This window comes from Xyrauchen texanus, chromosome 12 (assembly GCF_025860055.1).
Source record: "Xyrauchen texanus isolate HMW12.3.18 chromosome 12, RBS_HiC_50CHRs, whole genome shotgun sequence".
Taxonomy (NCBI): Eukaryota; Metazoa; Chordata; class Actinopteri; order Cypriniformes; family Catostomidae; genus Xyrauchen; species Xyrauchen texanus.
In genome coordinates this window covers 41,937,744-41,957,342 of record NC_068287.1, presented here as the reverse complement: position 1 = coordinate 41,957,342, position 19,599 = coordinate 41,937,744, and the positions used below count along the sequence as shown (strand labels likewise).

Sequence of the window (19,599 nt, the reverse complement as noted above, 5' to 3'; positions counted from 1 at the left end):
AAAATAAAAAATACTACAACTGCAGTTGAATTCCCTCTCTAACCTGATTCAGTAATGTAGAGAACTAGCATAAATCCTCATGAAAATGGACACCTCAAAATTCATACAGATTTGATAGGCTGCTGATAAATATATTTCTGATGATGATATCATAACGTGGGCCGCTAAAGATCGCTCGAGGGCCGCGTGTTGAGTAGTGCTGGACTACATAGAGTAAATCACTATTTGTTCAACCTGTTGCAGTTCAAGATTTTGTGCAACATTTGGATAGTTCAGGACTCTGTGCATCCACAGAACAGGGTTACATTACTTTATTGCAATGATAACCTACAGAAAATGTAAATGCATGCAAGCTCTTTGTTACAATGTTTCTTTCAGAATTGTTTTATAAATGTGTTAGACAGCAGTTTTGATGTAATAATATTGACCTGTTCGACATGTACTCTGTAGTACATTTACTGTACCAATAATTTAGTGATTCATCAAAATGTTTAATGCTACCACCCAAATATTAATAATAGCAGAGACATTTTTCTGTCCAGCTGTTTTGTGTTCTGGCATCAAAACAACAGTCTGGACCTCTGAGTTTCACATCACAAGTAGAGGACTATATCAAGTCAAGTCAAGTGGTTTTTATTGCTGTTCAGCCATATACAGTTAGTACAGTACACAGCGAAACGAGACAATGTTCCTCCAGGACCATATACACTCAAAGTAACTGCTGGTGAAAATCTACATAAGACAATAGGGCGAATACTTGTGCAAAACATAATTAACACATAAACACGCACACACACACGCACACGCACACACACACACACACACACACACACACACACACACACACACACACACACCTTTACAAAAAGCACAAAACTGAATGACTGAACAAATACAACAACTTCCCTCATTTACCTGCTATTTCTGTTTCACAAACAGAACTGACTGCACACTTCATTTCTCACACTTACATATTTTACTTATAAATCATGAACTGAAGATCTGAAACTGAGAGGAGCATGAAAGTTTTTTGTGGAGGAAATACAGGAACACTGAATCACTTGATCCATTTCATAACAATGATATAACAATAAAAGATATTCACAAATAAATACAAATGAAGCAATACTCACAGAGCACAAGAGGAAGTGGACTGAGCTCCATACTGATCTACTAATGACAGACCATTAAAGACACAGTCAGTGTTAAAGCCTTAAGACTTCCTGTACAACAAGATGAAGTCTAGAGGCAGATCTTTAGTGACATGATGACACAGGTACGACACATTTTGTGTAACTGAAAATCTTGATAATGCGGATGATTATACAGTACTATTGTAATGTTTGCAGAAAAAGTGTCCCAATGACTTGCATGCACATTTTTCAGCAGACATTTATGTGTCTCTTTATCACACAATGTGACAATGTTTTTTTTATCCTAAGAAATCTAAATTATTTAAATGTTATTGATTTGTTCATATGAGGTAATATTCTGGTTTGTATAATGCATTAGGAAACTGAAACATGGTTTTCATGTCTTTATTCTTGTAATGGTGGTAGAAGCAGCATCCATCCATCCATCCATCCATCCATCCCTGTCTGTATTGTAGTTATAACAGTTTTCCTGTAACTTGTCCCGTAGTGTTTGTGCTATGGACAAGAATTGGTCCTCAAATCATTGAGTCGTTACAGAGCATGAGAGATGAATAAACAGGTGCATTGAAGGAACCTCACCAAATCTATGGGCCAGAATTGGAGGTGGGATCTTTTGACTTGGGCCAGTTAGCAACCACCAAACAACCACTAAGAAAACCCTAGCAACCACATTGCTATGATCTAAAAAAAATACATTAGGAATGACTAATGCTTACTCTACCAATGTTCTAACAGTTACACCCTAGCATCACAGGGGTGAGTTTTGCACAGGCGAGCATCATTAACCTTTTTTCAGTCAAGTTAAATCTAGTTCTACTTCAATATAATTTAATATCCATACTATATACCAATATACATAACAAGACCCTTTTGAGGACTCATGAATTTGCAGGAATACTGGGTGTACATTCTGTTGATGTTGTGAAAATGCACTGTTTTAACTATTGTACTTCACAATAATATAAATTATTCCATATTTAAACTGAGAGACTAAGTGTGAAAGAGGAAGGACAAAGAAAATGTGTAAATGTCACTTCTAAGAACTCCTGGGTGACAATGACATCATGTTATATATCGTTTATATCTTTAACGACAGTGTGACGTGAGATCACTGCAGTAAATTTAGATATTGTTTCACTCATCATGCAGAATTAGAATGTAGTTTTATTTGTTCAACATTTTTCTGTGCTCTGTCATGAAACCTTAAAAAAAAAACATATCACTGGCTTAATACTATTATACACTCATTGAGCACATTATTGGGAACACTACGGTCCTAATAAAGTGCCTGACGTGGTCTTCTAACAAGTGCTGGCTTATGCTAAACATAGATTTTCTAAGATTGTTATTCTTGTCGGCACTAAAGATGTCCAGATGGGCCAGTCAGAGATCGCAAAAGATAATGTTAAAGAGGTGTGTCAGACAATGTAATATGCTCTTGCCCCACCCAGCACATCATGGTGATGAGGTTTATAGAAGATAACTGAGTAAACAAGCGAACAGATCTGAACCCCAAATGCTTGGATGCTGTCTCCACATGTTTAAAATGAGGCCCAGTCAGAGTCAATAAATGTCCCAAAGTGAAAACCTTGGATTCCCGAAGTGAGGTACTGAACCCTGTAAAAAACAGTGTGTGGTAATGTCCAGACGGGCCCCAAGAATCAACAGCTCCTGTAATAGCCAGTGGAGAGAATATGAGTTCTCAGTCTTAAAAACATGGAAAAGGCTCTTTATTAGGCCAATTCTAATAAATCCAGTTTAGTTGGATCCATTAAAAAGAGAGATTTGTCCAGTACAAAACCTCCAAGGGTATGCAGAATTGTGCAGCTAACAACAAGCCAGCTGCAGTCTGTTGAACCATCCAAGAATCTTTGTAATAACCTTCATCAAAAAGCAGCAATTCTACTTTGTAAGTGAATTAAACCTTGCCCACCTTCTTCTTTGGGGAGGTAGAAAACACTCTGTGGGATCCAATGTAGCTTGTCCCAAAAGAAATTCACAAGAGCAGCTTGAACTTCAGCTAAGAAAAGTTGTGATGGGTCTACACAAGCCAATTGAGAGGATGCTACTAAACTGTTGACAATGAGAGTTCGCCCTCTATAGGACATATTTGGTAAAAACCTTTTCCATTTATCCAATCGCCCTTTGACTTTTTCCAGCACCCCCTCCCAATATTTCTGTACAAAACTATCATCTCCCAAATAAACTCCTAAATATTTTATACCTCCCCTACCCCAACACAACCCATCAGGAAGGCAAGGTTTTCCATCATACCATTGTCCTAACAGTAAAGCATCACTTTCTTTGCAATTGTCATTAGCAGAAGACAGCACTCTAAATACTTCAACTATGTTAAACAAAGTCTGAACATTTCTTTGTCTACTGATCATTACTATAATATCATCAGCACAAGCTGACAAAAAAAAATATTATTGCAACTCGATAAACACAATCAACAGAAGTTATTTCTTTTTTGTTGAAATAGAGGCTCAATAGCCAAGGAGTACAACATTTCAGACAAGGAGCAACATTGTCTGATACCTCAAGGAACCAACAGGTAGGCCATCCACACCTGTTGCCCTCCCAGACTCTATGCTCTGCAGGGCCTTATCAGAGGGGTTTCCAGCATTGAAGGACATCCGGGGCTTAGCCCAGACCATTTTATGCAAAGTACTCTTGTGTATTGGTATATTACATTTTAAGTCAACAAAACAACTGTCCTAGAGAGTTCAGTCAATCTCTTTTCTGAACTCTCTTTTCTTACTCATCAACTGTTGCTGTCTTTTTCTCTCTCCTTCCACCAGAATGCTACCAGGGAGACAAAAGGTGTTTAATGTTAACAATAGTTTAACATTATGTACACACACATACACACACTCTCTCTCTCAACACACACACATTCAACATACAACATACACTATTCACCTCTTGCTGTCTATCTGGTGTCCTTCTCATTACTTGTTGTTATATTTCACTCTCTCATCACTTAATGTTGTCTCTCTCATTGAGAACAGATACAGCACATAACTTATTGCAAATCAGCTTCAAACAACTAATTCATCGAGTGCTACATATTTCACATTGTAGCCGTTGTTTATCTTCAAATGCGATGATAAGCATGCTGGTCCAAGTGCTAACGTAGCCTATAGTAATAACTAGCCTACTGTGGGTGAAAGCCAAGTGGGTTGAATTCTTACCAACTGACTTCTTTCGGGAAAATCCTCAAAGCCTCATTTGCTTCATTTTTGCCGTCTTTCCTGCTAACTGCTGTTAACTCGCCACTAAATAACGTTAGTTGATGTCAACGACTGTGCTAGCTCCACCCCTACCTGCTGCATATTCAACAGAGAGGAAGAAACGGAGTAGCCCATAGGCTACCGACAGCAAAGAAACGTATTCTATAAGCTAGATTATTTTTAAGACCTATGTCTATTTCTACAGGCTGTATGCAGTATGTGCAAAGCCAAAGCACAATGAAATAAGGCAACTTGTGATTTCGGGGGTTTACATAGGCTATTGTCTGGTTTCATATTTGTCAGTCAACATTTCAAAATACATTCGGGGCTACACTCAAAACATTCGGGGCTGAAGCCCCGGCAAATTCGGCTGATGCCTCGTCTGGGCCTTATAAAGCTCTCCCAGGCTCCAGCAAGAACCTCATTAACCTCCTCTGAGACTTTTGAAAAATTGTCAAAGAAAGCACTTTCCACACAGCACCCTGATTTAATCTCACTTCTAAAAAGCTTTTGGTATAAAAACAACTGCTCTCCTTCAAATATCAGCAGGATCTGTCAGCAACACTCCATCTTCGGAGAACAGTGTGTAAATAAAAGTTTCTGCCCATTCTTCCATACTGAAAAATGATTTGGATGGTGCGTCCGTCTGATCAATACTTTGAAAATGTGAACGGATCAGAGCCCCCTGTGTCTTATATCCCAGTTGTCACGATTCCTTGTTGTCTGCCCCGTGTTTTCCATTTCACCCTTCACTGATCACATTCCATGTCACGTTTTCCTTGTTGTCCGCCCCGAGTCTCACTGTCCTTGTAGAAAACGACAATTCCCACAATTTCCGGCCTCCCTCACTGCCTGCACTCATCATTGTTCTCACCTGTGTCTCGTTTAGTCTTTATTGTGTCCTTGTGTATTTAAACCCTGTTTGTTCCTCCATTCCCTTGTCAGTCGTTGTTGAATGTTGACGTTTCCTGTTCATACCGATGTTCTCTCGTTGTTCTCTCTCTGTTCCCCTTGTTCGTTCGAGGATACCCCTGCCCTTCGTGGATGTTCGCTGTCTGTCCCACCAGCTGTGTGTTATTTTGTGTTTGAGTTTCATTTTCTTCCCATTGTGGACTTTTCATTTGTTCCTGTGTTTTTATTCATTCTTGTTCAAGGACACAATGGTGGTGGCTGTGGGGCTCGAACCAGCATCCTTCTGATTACCAGATTACCAGTTATGTGCTTAGACCACTACACCACCACCACATGACACTCTTATTATTATTTCCCACAAAGAAAACATAATCATTCACATTTTAGACATATGTAAATTTTGGGATTTGTAATTAATTAGTAGTTATTTTAAATGAGCCATAGTAAGTTAATAGTTCTTAATGAGGCCAATCAAATACAGTAAATACAGTAAACTACCTCAGTCATCAGTTCACTATTACTTACTGGTTGGTTAATCATGTTTCCATATTAGTTAATAGTAGTAACTAAAGTGTTATAGTAATACTCATTTTTCCTGCATAATTACCTATTAATGACAGACCATTAGTATAAAGTGTTACACGTACGTTCTTAATCTTGTAGTTTTCAGGTGTTCATGTCCCTGAGTAATATTTGCATACAGCTGAGTTCATAAATATATTGTATACAGCCCCCTCTCTCCCAGACTCCAAGCTCACACAGGTTGCCAGTTTGAGGACACGCAACAGGAACGAGAAAACTGACAGTGGCAAGTGATGAACCTTACGCTGTAAGTTGATCAGCTAATATATATGTTTGCAATGTTTATATTGTTTGCACATTTTAAAACAGCTCATGTAGATTTTTTTTTAACTCTGTCAATGTTAGCTAGGTGTATTGCTTGCTTCCATGGCTGCACGTAGATTTGGGGGAGTCTGCGCACTCTGCTTCTTCCCAGTTTGCGTGAGTTCTCACAGATGTAGGTCGCAGGTGAAGTGTGGTCAATTCATTAGTTACATATTTAATCTAATTGATTACTCTCTGGGTAATTCTTTGTGTTTTAGACATTGCGTTTTGGTAATTATTTATGTATGTTTTGTTGGTTATTTTGTTTGCTTTGAATCCGTTTTTATATTTTTTAAAGCAATTTTTTGGTTTCTCACAGAGAGAGATGTAAGTGCTGCAGATACGCTCAAAAAAGGTTGTTCTTGTGTTTGACCAGGCATTAAATGAGACAACTATTTCTGAATTTGAAGTTTATTTCATGTGACAACAACACAACGCCGATTAAACATACATATGGACAACTTTTATGGTACTTTTATTTGCTTTTTAGAGCTTCATATCAAAACACAACATGAGGGGCGAGTAAATATTGACTCAATTTTCCTTTGTTGGGTGAACTATACATTAAATATTGATCCTGAAAAACAGTATCGCTTTTTATGTACTCTTTATATTTTACAACCATTACTGTTATTAAAATATTATGTCTAATTTTTATATGTATATACAAAAAATAATAAAGTGTGGCCTTACGAATTTGAAAATGCACAAATTTCAGAAAACATTCATAGAGTCAAAGATTATAATGCAAACTCTCTGAAGCACATAAAGGCTTGACAATTAGTCAAATAAAATCCAAACATTTAAAATTACAGATCACTTCAATTTGTTAAATATGAGTTTGATCTACATTAAGAACAAGCTACTTTTTAATTTGGTAAACTTGTTTATATTACATCAAATTTATTTTGTAATGTTTATGATTTTTGTAAAGGTCTTGTATATGGAAGATGCAGATAATATCATCAGCATAAACACGGCAAGCTTTCATTTACTTGTGTGTCTGTTGTTGTAAGTTTCTTCTTTGGTGTTTTATTGAATCTGATCATAAATCACATCACTTGATCCACAATCAGCACCTGAAAACATAAAAAATGCATATTTAATTTAATTATAAGATTCTCAAAGATGCTTGAAGATGTTTTCACTGGTTCCTTTTCAGCTGATATATTATTTTATGGTGTTAGTTTATTTTTACCTTGATCCATTTGATCCGTTCCCATGTTCAGTTTAGAGTACACAGTGTCTGCACTTGGTGAAGCATCACTGATATTCCCTAACAAGAGTTCAGAAACTTCATTAGGAAAAACATGACACCACTATTGCTTCTGTATTTATTAAATATTCATTTTCATTTTTACATACCAGCAACTACAATAGTACAACAAAAACAGACAATGATCAATAATAGGAAATAAAATGCAGCATTACTCTGATCATAACATGAAGCAGACAGGTTAAGCAGAGATATATTGTTTTTGCATACAGTACTTCTAGGTTACGAATGTAACCTCCGTTCCCCGATGGAGGGAACGAGACATTGTGTCGGAGAAGCGACACTAGGGGTCTCTCTTGAGCACCGAATATACCTCTGATCTATGAAAAAAAGGCCAATGAGAAGTTGGCAGCTAGTATTTAGAGTTCATTCAGGATTTTTCTGAGGAGCCGGAAATGGTCCGGCCACTACAGCGGCTCGGCTCAGCGACGTGGCCGGGAAGGACACAACGTCTCCTTACATACATTCGTAACCTAGACATTCCCCTTCTGTCGCTCTCTCCACGTTGTGTCGGAGAAGCGACACTAGGGGTCCAATTTAAATCACTCCATGCGCTGAGCTGTGTACGTGGTCTGACACAGGAGTGGGCAGGTGTTTTTTTACATGCCAGACGACTGGCTGTATCAGACTGCAAGTACCCTTCCCCAATGCCCCACCAAAGTCGTCGGAATCATTTTGATTACCCTGACAGGGGAACAAGGCGACGCTTGCCAACCTGGGAACGGGCCAAGCCTGGCTGGGACTCTTTTCTCTCTGTGTTTCTTGTATAGAGCAATAGACAGCTGGGGCCCTTACACGCACTGAGGGAAGGGGGTCTTACCCAATTTCCTATTCTTTCAGGGGGAAAAGACCCTGCGGAGACCACACCTACCCAGCTGGGGAGGTAAGGTGGTGAATACATCACATGTGTTTTTAGGCGACACGTGGGAGTGGCGCGGTGGTAGATCCAGCCTCAGCGAAGGGGGAGTTGCTACAACACGGCGACCGGAGGACAGCCGGAACTGCCTAAGGAAAACGCGGGTCCAGTCGTAAGGGGACCGTATCGTGGAGAATACACACAGGGGGAGTCCGCGTAGGAGCCTCACCCTGTGGAGCACCTATTCCGAGTACAGGGTAGATTTGAGTACCCGCAGTGGATTGGGTCGCCAAGTTCCTCTGCCGAACTGCGGACCCATGAGGGCTAGGGAGGAATCGACCAGGGATTCGAGTTGAGTGGAATCTCCTGGGAAAAAAGACGCACAGTTTTTCCTCAACAGAGGGAAAGGGCGTTATATATATAAGCCTTGGCATTTATGTACGCTACCACAGTGGTGCTGTCCGACCTGATTAGGACATGTTTGTCTCGAAATAATGGGAGAAACTTCCACAGGGCAAAGAAAACTGTCAACAACTCTATGCAATTGATATGCCAGCGCAGCGGGGCCCCTCTCCAAAGGCCAGCAGCTGCGTGCCCTTTGCAAACGGCGCCCCAACCCGATTTGGAGGCGTCAGTAGTGACCAGGACGCATCGGGACACCTGCTGCAGGGGCACTCTTGCCGTTAGAAAGCAGAGGTCTGTGCATGGTTTGGCGGCATGCGCGGGTGATTGTCACACAGTGCGTGCCGCGGTTCCATGCTCGTCTCGGGACTCGAGTCTGAAGCCAGTGCTGAAGCGATCTCATATGCATCAACCCCAGCGGTGCAACCGCCGCAGAAGACACCAACCTATGAAATAAAGTTACTAAAATATATATTTTGTTGTGCATTTTTGATAATAAAATAAAACGAAAGATGTACAGCCAAATTACATAAATCTGTAACACAAAAATAATTTTAAACTTTAGAGGAGTTGGACATTATTTTTTAAGTAAAATCTGTCTTGTTAGTTAAAGATGATATGTGTCATTTTATTTATATCTCAGATTAATATGTAAAGACATCTATAAGACTATAGATAGAAGTAGATTAATGTCATGTTCAGATTTGTTTCTCACTACACTAGACACTGTAAAAGAACTGTTAAATGATTTGAGACTGACCACACTGCAGTTGTGTTGTATATCCAGTTTCATTCTGGTTCTGCTCTGATGTCTGACTGATATTCTGCTGTTGATGGACAGAAGAGGGAGACTGAGATCCTCCACCTAGTCAAACACAGTGTTTACATGAGCATATGAATATACAGTATGCATACATGTTTGACAATGACATGACAGTGTACAAATTCATAAGACTTCAATAAAAACGTCTAGGTTACTGTTGTAACCTCCGTTCCCTGATGGAGGGAAGAGAAGTTGTGTCTAAGAAGCGACACTAGGGGTCTCTCTTGAGAGCCTCGCGCATCTCTGAACTTGAGAATAGGCCAATGAGAAATTGGCAGACAGAATTTGCATGTCCCTCCCCCAGGGTATAAAGGGAGGGAATTTCCCTCCCTTTATACCCGTATGTCCGGGGGAGGGACATGCAAATTCTGTCTGCCAATTTCTCATTGGCCTTTTCTCAAGTTCAGAGATGCGCGAGGCTCTCAAGAGAGACCCCTAGTGTCGCTTCTTCAACACAACGTCGAAATGAGCGACCGACGGGTAACTCCCCATATTAAGATGCAGATTTGTCATTAAATTGTCAAATTGAACTCTAAGGGGACAGAAGATGAACCTTTTTTGTTTTTGTAGCACCACAGCAGGACCAGTAAGAGAATAATCAAAAGCATGACACTCAGTCCGACAGTCACTCCAGTTATCAGTCCAGGAGACACAGATCTTGAGACTGGGGAAGATAAATACATTCATACATTTAAAAATGTGCTGCAAATTATACCAAAACATGATATATTTTTTTTGTTTACTGTTTGTTTATAGTTCTTCAGTTTCACCTCTAACCAGATTATCTTCAGGCTTTACAGTTAAAATAGTTTTAGCTTGATCTGTATGAAGACATATTATTATGCTAGTTTTGACTCAAACAACATAAAAACAATTGAATCACAAATTCTCAGAAGCATTCTCAACAATATTAGGTACATTTGAATGTTTTATCAGAATGTTATATAAAATTAACTTGCATGACATCAATTAATGACATTTTGGAGATTTGAGAGACACTAGTGAGAGTAAGAAATGTATAGAGTGATCTTGATGGTCTTTCATCTCTCTCTCCTCTACACCAGTACAGATCCTGATCAGATTCAGCAGCTCCTCTGATAGTGAGAGTGTCTCTGTTTACAGTGTAACGCTCAGACTCAGACACTGCAGTGCTGTTTTTATACCACTGATATCTCCAGTTACTGTAATGAGACTCTCTCTCACACTTCAGAGTCACTGTCTCTCCAGTACACAATCATAAACCTGACCTCTCGTAATGCTCTTAGAAAAATATTCTGTCATCATGTATTGAATATTTCTGCACATTGCTGATGTAAATGAGGATGAACACAGATGAAGTCACTCACCCAATACTGTTAGTGTAACTTCATCACTGCTGTGTGAGTATCGTGATCCTCCAGTCTCTTTTATATTACATCTGTATTTACCTGCGTTAGACTCAGTTACAGAATTGATTGTGTATTCCTGTAGTTTATATTCAATGACAGAATCATCTTTATACCAGCTGTACTGCCAGCTCGTGTCTCCTCCCTCCTGTATGTCACATCTGAGAGTGACTGTCTCTCCTCTGAACACACGTTCATCAGGATGTACGATCACTTTTGGAATTTCATTGGACGATATCTTATTATGTTTTCTTGCTGAGATTATGAAGGTCTTATGACTGAAAGAAAATATATATCTAAAAACACTTGCCCCCACTGCGCCCTCTCTGTCAAAATGTTGTTATTGAACCCATTTTTATAATTTAGTTTTTATCTTTTAAGAGTGTTTTACTTTTGTTGCAAGCCTAAATATTACTAATAAACTAAATTGTAAAATAAAAGAAAGAAAATGAATCCTTAAACTCTGTGTAGTGAGTAATTGAACATTTCAGGTGGAAGGTGGGACAGGGACACTGTCTGGTCAATTGACTCTCTTTTTAATTAGAAAAATGTTTTCTGCATGTAATTCAGTCAGAACTCAAAGAATAAAAAATTATTACAGCGGTTTACTTTCATTTTCGTTGTTTTATTAATTAAATAAGTGAAGTTGTTGAAACGTTATTTATCTTGATAAATGGAAAAAAAATTATTCACTCAAACAAACAAATTCCATCAAATAATACAATTATAAAAATTATATTAATAACATTTAAATATTTTGAGGTTTTATTCATTTAATTTTATTATTGAATTGAAGAGTGTAAATCATATTATTTATTTTTTAACGGTTACTTCAAGAACTGGTAAATGTCCTTTTCTCTCCTTTTTACAATTTTATTACTTCTAAATTGCAGTTTTAGAAATGATTTTTTTGAATAATTGACTCATAAACAATTTTCTATTTTAAATTTTTTTTGTCTTGCAGTTTGTGCTGTGGGCTGTCCCATTAGCGCAGGGGTGTGGGTTAGAGAATGGACTGTATATTGAGAAGTTTACAAGGCTTGTCCAGGGATCGACATCCGAAGGAATTATAGAAATTGCATAATTTATTTTTCTAGATCTGTACATGAATGCATTTTTACAGAATTGACTTGCCATTAGATCGGTCAAATTACTGAAATGGCAGAAAACTGACATGTACCCGTTGGTCAGTCCAGACAGCCGCTATTGTGTTAAAGAACACCGAATTTTACTCTATCATTCCCAAAACTTATGCTACATAAATGTATTGGTATGGATCTATTCTTATTCACTCACCTAAAGGATTATTAGGAACACCATACTAATACTGTGTTTGACCCCCTTTTGCCTTCAGAACTGCCTTAATTCTACGTGGCATTGATTCAACAAGGTGCTGAAAGCATTCTTTAGAAATGTTGGCCCATATTGATAGGATAGCATCTTGCAGTTGATGGAGATTTGTGGGATGCACATCCAGGGCACGAAGCTCCCGTTCCACCACATCCCAAAGATGCTCTATTGGGTTGAGATCTGGTGACTGTGGGGCAGTGAACTCATTGTCATGTTCAAGAAACCAATTTGAAATGATTCAAGCTTTGTGACATGGTGCATTATCCTGCTGGAAGTAGCCATCAGAGGATGGGTACATGGTGGCCATAAAGGGATGGACATGGTCAGAAACAATGCTCAGGTAGGCCGTGGCATTTAAACGATGCCCAATTGGCACTAAGGGGCCTAAAGTGTGCCAAGAAAACATCCCCCACACCATTACACCACCACCACCAGCCTGCACAGTGGTAACAAGGCATGATGGATCCATGTTCTCATTCTGTTTACGCCAAATTCTGACTCTACCATCTGAATGTCTCAACAGAAATCAAGATATTTTTCCAGTCTTCAACTGTCCAATTTTGGTGAGCTCTTGCAAATCGTAGCCTCTTTTTCCTATTTGTAGTGGAGATGAGTGGTACCCGGTGGGGTCTTCTGCTGTTGTAGCCCATTCGCCTCAAGGTTGTGCGTGTTGTGGCTTCACAAATGCTTTGCTGCATACCTCGGTTGTAACGAGTGGTTATTTCAGGCAAAGTTGCTCTTCTATCAGCTTGAATCAGTCGGCCCTTTCTCCTCTGACCTCTAGCATCAACAAGGCATTTTTGCCCACAGGACTGCCGCATACTGGATGTTTTTCCCTTTTCACACCATTCTTTGTAAACCCTAGAAATGGTTGTGCATGAAAATCCCAGTAACTGAGCAGATTGTGAAATACTCAGACCGGCCCGTCTGGCACCAACAACCATGCCACGCTCAAAATTTCTTAAATCACCTTTCTTTCCCATTCTGACATTCAGTTTGGAGTTCAGGAGATTGTCTTGACCAGGACCACACCCCTAAATGCATTGAAGCAACTGCCATGTGATTGGTTGATTAGATAATTGCATTAATGAGAAACTGAACAGGTGTTCCTAATAATCCTTTAGGTGAGTGTATATTAACACCTTTATAGGTGTGACGCTCTTGTTCTACCTGCTCCGTACGGGACTCGAACATAGGTCTCCGGCGTGGGAGGCGGGTGCTCTAACAAGGAGGCTAAAGGCTACAGCCACACTGCACAGCTATCTACCAGCTGGCTCCCGTTACATAGGGAAATGACTTGCCAATAAGATAAAAGATTAGATAAAAACATTTATACAATTAAAAATGTGCTGCAATTTATACCGAAACATTACATTTTTGTTTTTTATTTTCTGTTTGTTTATAGTTGTTCAGTTTCACCTCTGATTGAGATCCAGCTCTTGGGTGACTCTCCTCTCTCTGTGTGTTTACAGGAGTAGAAACCCTCATGTGACTTTGAGACAGTAGGGATGATCATCTCTCCTGTAATCTGATTCTGGAGGAGGGATCCATCTTTATAGAAATAAACTGTGAGGACTGATGGGTTTTTATTACGATATAAACAGCGTAGAGTCAGAGAATGTCCTTCAGTCACAGGATGAACAGGACTCTCCAGAATCACATCACCATCTACAGAACAGAGGAAATGTGCACTTACTAGAAGTAATAAAATACATCAACTTGATTTGAACATTTTCCAAAGAGGATGTGAGCGGTGCTTGCACATGAAAAACTTCCTGCCACAAATGCTAGAGTGTTGCCAGGGCGTTGTTATTCGGTTGTTATGCTTGGTTGCTATGGTGTTCTGGGTGGCTGCTAGGTGGTTGTTTTTTGGCCCAAGTCAAAAGAGCCCACCTTCAAGTCTCTATTCTTTTCCCTAGATGAGTTTCCTTCAATAAACGTCTTTCATTTCCCATTTTATTGTCTGCTAGACGTGATCATGAGACTGACCAATTAGCAAAGTAACAGAACGCCTCTCCTCAAGAAGCCGGACACCATGATTCATGTCTGTAGCACCATCAATGCAGAGGATGAGTTACACATCAAAGTTTAATACTTAATTTTAGGGGTTTGTTTAAATGATGAACTCCAAGTAAGAGTAATGATAAAAGTGTCTCCTAATTATTGCAGTTACTGAATTGTATCTTTTGCTTCCTGCACTTATTATATCAACCTGATTTACACATTGATTGTAAACCACCAATAAATTAATAAATACAGAGTTGTAGACTCACGGTATACTGTGATATTAACAGGATTACTGATCTCTCCAGATTCAGAGTAACACCAGTACACTCCAGTGTGAGATGTGTGGGTGTAACTGATTGTACATGTAGATCCTGTTTGTGATCCCCAGTATATTGATGATGAACAATCTTGCAGTCTTCCACTGTCTGTGTATCTTCTCACTGTCCATCCAGTAGAGTTACTCTGATCCTCACAGCTCAGAGAGAGAGATTCAGATGTGAAGTGTTGAGTTCTGTTGGGACTGATGATCAGAGAGACTGAAGGAGAGACACCTGAGAAACACATCACAGCTTGAATTTGGAAATGTTTTAAACCACATTTGAGCATGAAAGATCTTCTCACACACACACACACACACACACATGTTGGTCTACCTATCATTATGAGGACTTTCCATAGACATAATGACTTTTATACTGTACAAACTATAGATTCTATCCTCTAAACCTAACACAACCCCTAAACCTAACCCTCACAGAAAACCTTCTGCATTTTTACATTTTCAATAAAACACTGTTTAGTATGATTTTTAAGCGATTTGAATTATGGGGACACTAGAAATGTCCTCATAAATCACATTTATAGCATAATAACCTTGTAATTACCAGTTTGTAACTTACAAAATTGTCCTCGTAAATCACAAAAACACGCACACACAAACACACACACACAAACACACACACACACACACACACACACACACACACACACACACACACACACACACACACACACACACACACACACGCACACTGTTGACTGATCCACATCACAGTTCAGAGTAATTGTGTCTCCAAGTAAAAACCTGAAGAATCTTAACACTCATATGATTGATGGATAGTCTGTAGTGGAGCTGTCTGATTAGATATTTATTAAATCTTATTTATTAAATTAATCTTTTAAGATTTAGCTTTATGTAAATGTTTTATATTTTTGGCATATTTTAAAGTGCTGACATGCCACAATTTCAGACACATGTACAGACAAGTGATAAAGAAGTGTCTTCTGGCTGCAGCTTCTGCTTCACAACAGTTACCAGGAAGTGAACATATATCATGCACTCTGCTTCAGGAGGTGTTTATGTTTGTGTGGTAAAGAAGCACAATTTGTGTGCAATACCAGTGAAGTCAAATTTTACTGATGATTTGAAATATATTATTGTTATTATTTTCATTATATTCATCATTGTTGTGATTTTCAATAGATGGAAAACTGCTTAGCCTACTATCATAAAAATAACATATTTTATAAAATAATTCTACATTTTATCTTAAGATTCAATGTATGTTTAGTTTCACTATAGATCATGTCTCTTAAAATAATCAGTCGGAGCTTTTGAACTCATTTCTGTTTGAAGATTTTAGACAAATTGACAGAAACATTGAAATCTTTTGGTAAATCTAAAGTAGATTAAATGTTAGATTTATTTGTGTCTGCTGCTTTATAACAAGTCATCTGAAGTGACGATGTATTTCTGAAGAAATTGACATTTTTACATGCAGATTTTTTTCATAACAATAATGTTCTCAGCTGGTTTGTAACAGTTAGTTTATAATCACACATATTGTAAAAATGTGATGAAATACATGAATCAAATTGAATCACCTTCAGTGTGTCCAGAATGGATGTTTGAAATCAGCACTGAAAAAGTACAAAGAAAAAAGTTTATTACAGTGTAAACATGGAGCTGATAAACTATTAATTTACTATAAACAGTTTGTACCATATAAAACTAACCATAATTACACCATCAATTCAAGCTCTTTAAATTTGTCTAGATCAACATTATAATTGCATTTATATTGATATTATTTTATATTGAGTGTAAATGTGTAGCTGATCTGTTCAGATTGGGTTTCAGTTTAAAGGTCTATGTTTTTGGTTAAATTAACCTTCTCGGGTTATTTTAACATATTAGTTTAGCTTATTAACATATTATAACATATTATAACAGATAAAGGACGGGCAAGGAGGAGGTGGGAACTGGCTGAAAAGTAAACAAAGTTTTCATGTCAACCTCAACGTAAAACAAACGTAAACAAACACAAATACAGTCAGGTCCATAAATATTGGGACATCGACACAATTCTAATCTTTTTGGCTCTATACACCACCACAATGGATTTGAAATGAAACGAACAAGATGTGCTTTAACTGCAGACTTTCAGCTTTAATTTGAGGGTATTTACATCCAAATCAGGTGAACGGTGTAGGAATTACAACATTTTGTATATGTGCCTCCCACTTTTTAAAGGACCAAAAGTAATGGGACAATTGGCTGCTCAGCTGTTCCATGGCCAGGTGTGTTATTCCCTCATTATCCCATTTACAAGGAGCAGATAAAAGGTTCAGAGTTCATTTCAAGTGTGCTATTTGCATTTGGAATCTGTTGCTGTCAACTCTCAATACGAGATCCAAAGAGCTGTCACTATCAGTGAAGCAAGCCATCATTAGGCTGAAAAATCAAAACAAACCCATCAGAGAGATCACAAAAACATTAGGTGTGGCCAAATCAACTGTTTGGAACATTCTTAAAAAGAAAGAACGCACCGGTGAGCTCAGCAACACCAAAAGACCCGGAAGACCACGGAAAACAACTGTGGTGGATGACCGAAGAATTCTTTCCCTGGTGAAGAAAACACCCTTCACAACAGTTGGCCAGATCAAGAACACTCTCCAGGAGGTAGGTGTATGTGTGTCAAAGTCAACAATCAAGAGAAGACTTCCCCAGAGTGAATACAGAGGGTTCACCACAAGATGTAAACCATTGGTGAGCCTCAAAAACAGGAAGGCCAGATTAGAGTTTGCCAAACAACATCTAAAAAGCCTTCACAGTTCTGGAACAACATCCTATGGACAGATGAGACAAAGATGAACTTGTACCAGAGTGATGGGAAGAGAAGAGTATGGAGAAGGAAAGGAACTGCTCATGATCCAAAGCATACCACCTCATCAGTGAAGCATGGTGGTGGTAGTGTCATAGCGTGGGCATGTATGGCTGCCAATGGAACTGGTTCTCTTGTATTTATTGATGATGTGACTGCTGACAAAAGCAGCAGGATGAATTCTGAAGTGTTTCGGGCAATATTATCTGCTCATATTCAGCCAAATGCTTCAGAACTCATTGGACGGCGCTTCACAGTACAGATGGACAATGACCGAAGCATACTGCGAAAGCAACCAAAGAGTTTTTTAAGGGAAAGAAGTGGAATGTTATGCAATGGCCAAGTCAATCACCTGACCTGAATCCGATTGAGCATGCATTTCACTTGCTGAAGACAAAACTGAAGGGAAAATGCCCCAAGAACAAGCAGGAACTGAAGACAGTTGCAGTAGAGGCCTGGCAGAGCATCACCAGGGATGAAACCCAGCGTCTGGTGATGTCTATGCGTTCCAGACTTCAGGATGTAATTGACTGCAAAGGATTTGCAACCAAGTATTAAAAAGTGAAAGTTTGATTTATGAGTGTTAATCTGTCCCATTACTTTTGGTCCCTTAAAAAGTGGGACGCACAAATAATAGAAAGGAAATTTGTTGTAATTCCTACACCGTTCACCTGATTTGGATGTAAATATCCTCAAATTAAAGCTGAAAGTCTGCAGTTAAAGCACATCTTGTTCGTTTCATTTAAAATCCATTGTGGTGGTGTATAGAGCCAAAAAGATTAGAATTGTGTCGATGTCCCAATATTTATTGACCTGACTGTACATGCAGCTCTCTCTCTCTCTTGAACTAGCGTCTCTGGAGGTGAGACGCTGCCCTTTCGGCCAATCTGTTAGCCTGTCACCCCACCTCCTGGAAACCTGGGGGGGAGACGAAAGTGTTTCTCTCTCTCTCTCAAACTGGCACCCCCTGCTCGTCTTTATCCCCCCTCACAGCTGATTAGGTGACTCAGTGCTGGCCGTGCACCCTCACAGCCCAGCCATACCCTCCTCTTCATCACAGACATGTTAATACATGAATTTAGTCAACAAGGACTGACTTTAATCACTAATTGTTCAATGTGTGTAAAATGTATGGGGGGTTACTGCAACAATAATTTAGTAATTCAACAAACTTTTTAGCGCTACCACCGAAATATTTATCATGGCAGAGAAATGTTTTTGTCCAGCTGTTTTGGGAACAGGGTTACATATTTTACTTATAAATCATGGATTGACAGAAAAACACTGCAACATTCGATTCATTACATGACAGCAATATAACGGTACTATATATCTACGCAAATAAATGCAGATGAAGCAATACTCACAGAGCACAAGAGGAAGTGGACTGAGCTCCATACTGATCTACTAATGACAGACCGTTAAAGACACAGTCAGTGTTAAAGCCTTAAGACTTCCTGTACAACAAGATGAGGCCCACAGTCAAATATTTTGGATAATATAATCACAAATGAACGACCTACTGCTACATATTTATGCGTCACTAAAAGTTTTAATAATGCTCATAATATAACACATTTCTTCAGATAACACATTGACATCCATGCATGTTTTCAGCATAAATGTTATGTGGCTCTTTATCACACAGAGTGAGAATGTTTTAATCTTTAGAAATACGTCAGAATGATTTAAACAGCATTTATTTGTTCATAAGAGGTATGGTTTTTTCACTCACTGAGCACTTTATTAAGAACACTACGGCCCATCATGGTCTTCTGCTGTTGTAGCCCATCTGCCTCAAGGATCGACATGTGCTTTCTGAGATGCTATTCTGCTTATTACAATTGTACAGAGGTGTTATCCGAGTTACCGAAGCTTTTCTGTCAGCTCGAACCTGTCACAGTTCCTCCTGACACTCCCAGAACTTACCCTCCACGATCACTCTCTCCCGAACACTAATCACCTGCACCTGAAGCTCGTTCCCACATTCATCAACCTCACAGTATTTATGCTCCACTCCCCCGTCACTCTGGGTCTGGTCTCACAACTACAATCACAGGCTCACTTACCTGCTTCCTCCTGGAGACTCTACGTTACATCCCTAACTCGCCTCTCCAACGAAGTCCAGTTCCAAGCTCTACTGCTCCTT

The 19,599-nt window shown here is 39.0% G+C and overlaps 1 protein-coding gene and 1 pseudogene across 2 annotated transcripts in view; one reads left to right on the top strand and one right to left on the bottom strand.

Annotated features, from left to right (window-relative positions):
- The window catches only part of LOC127652778 (Fc receptor-like protein 5), a 248,555-nt gene that overhangs the window by 110,965 nt on the left and 117,991 nt on the right, over positions 1–19,599 (top strand). The window lies entirely within an intron of this gene.
- Positions 7,115–19,599, bottom strand: part of LOC127652772 (B-cell receptor CD22-like) — a 52,165-nt pseudogene continuing 39,680 nt past the window's right edge.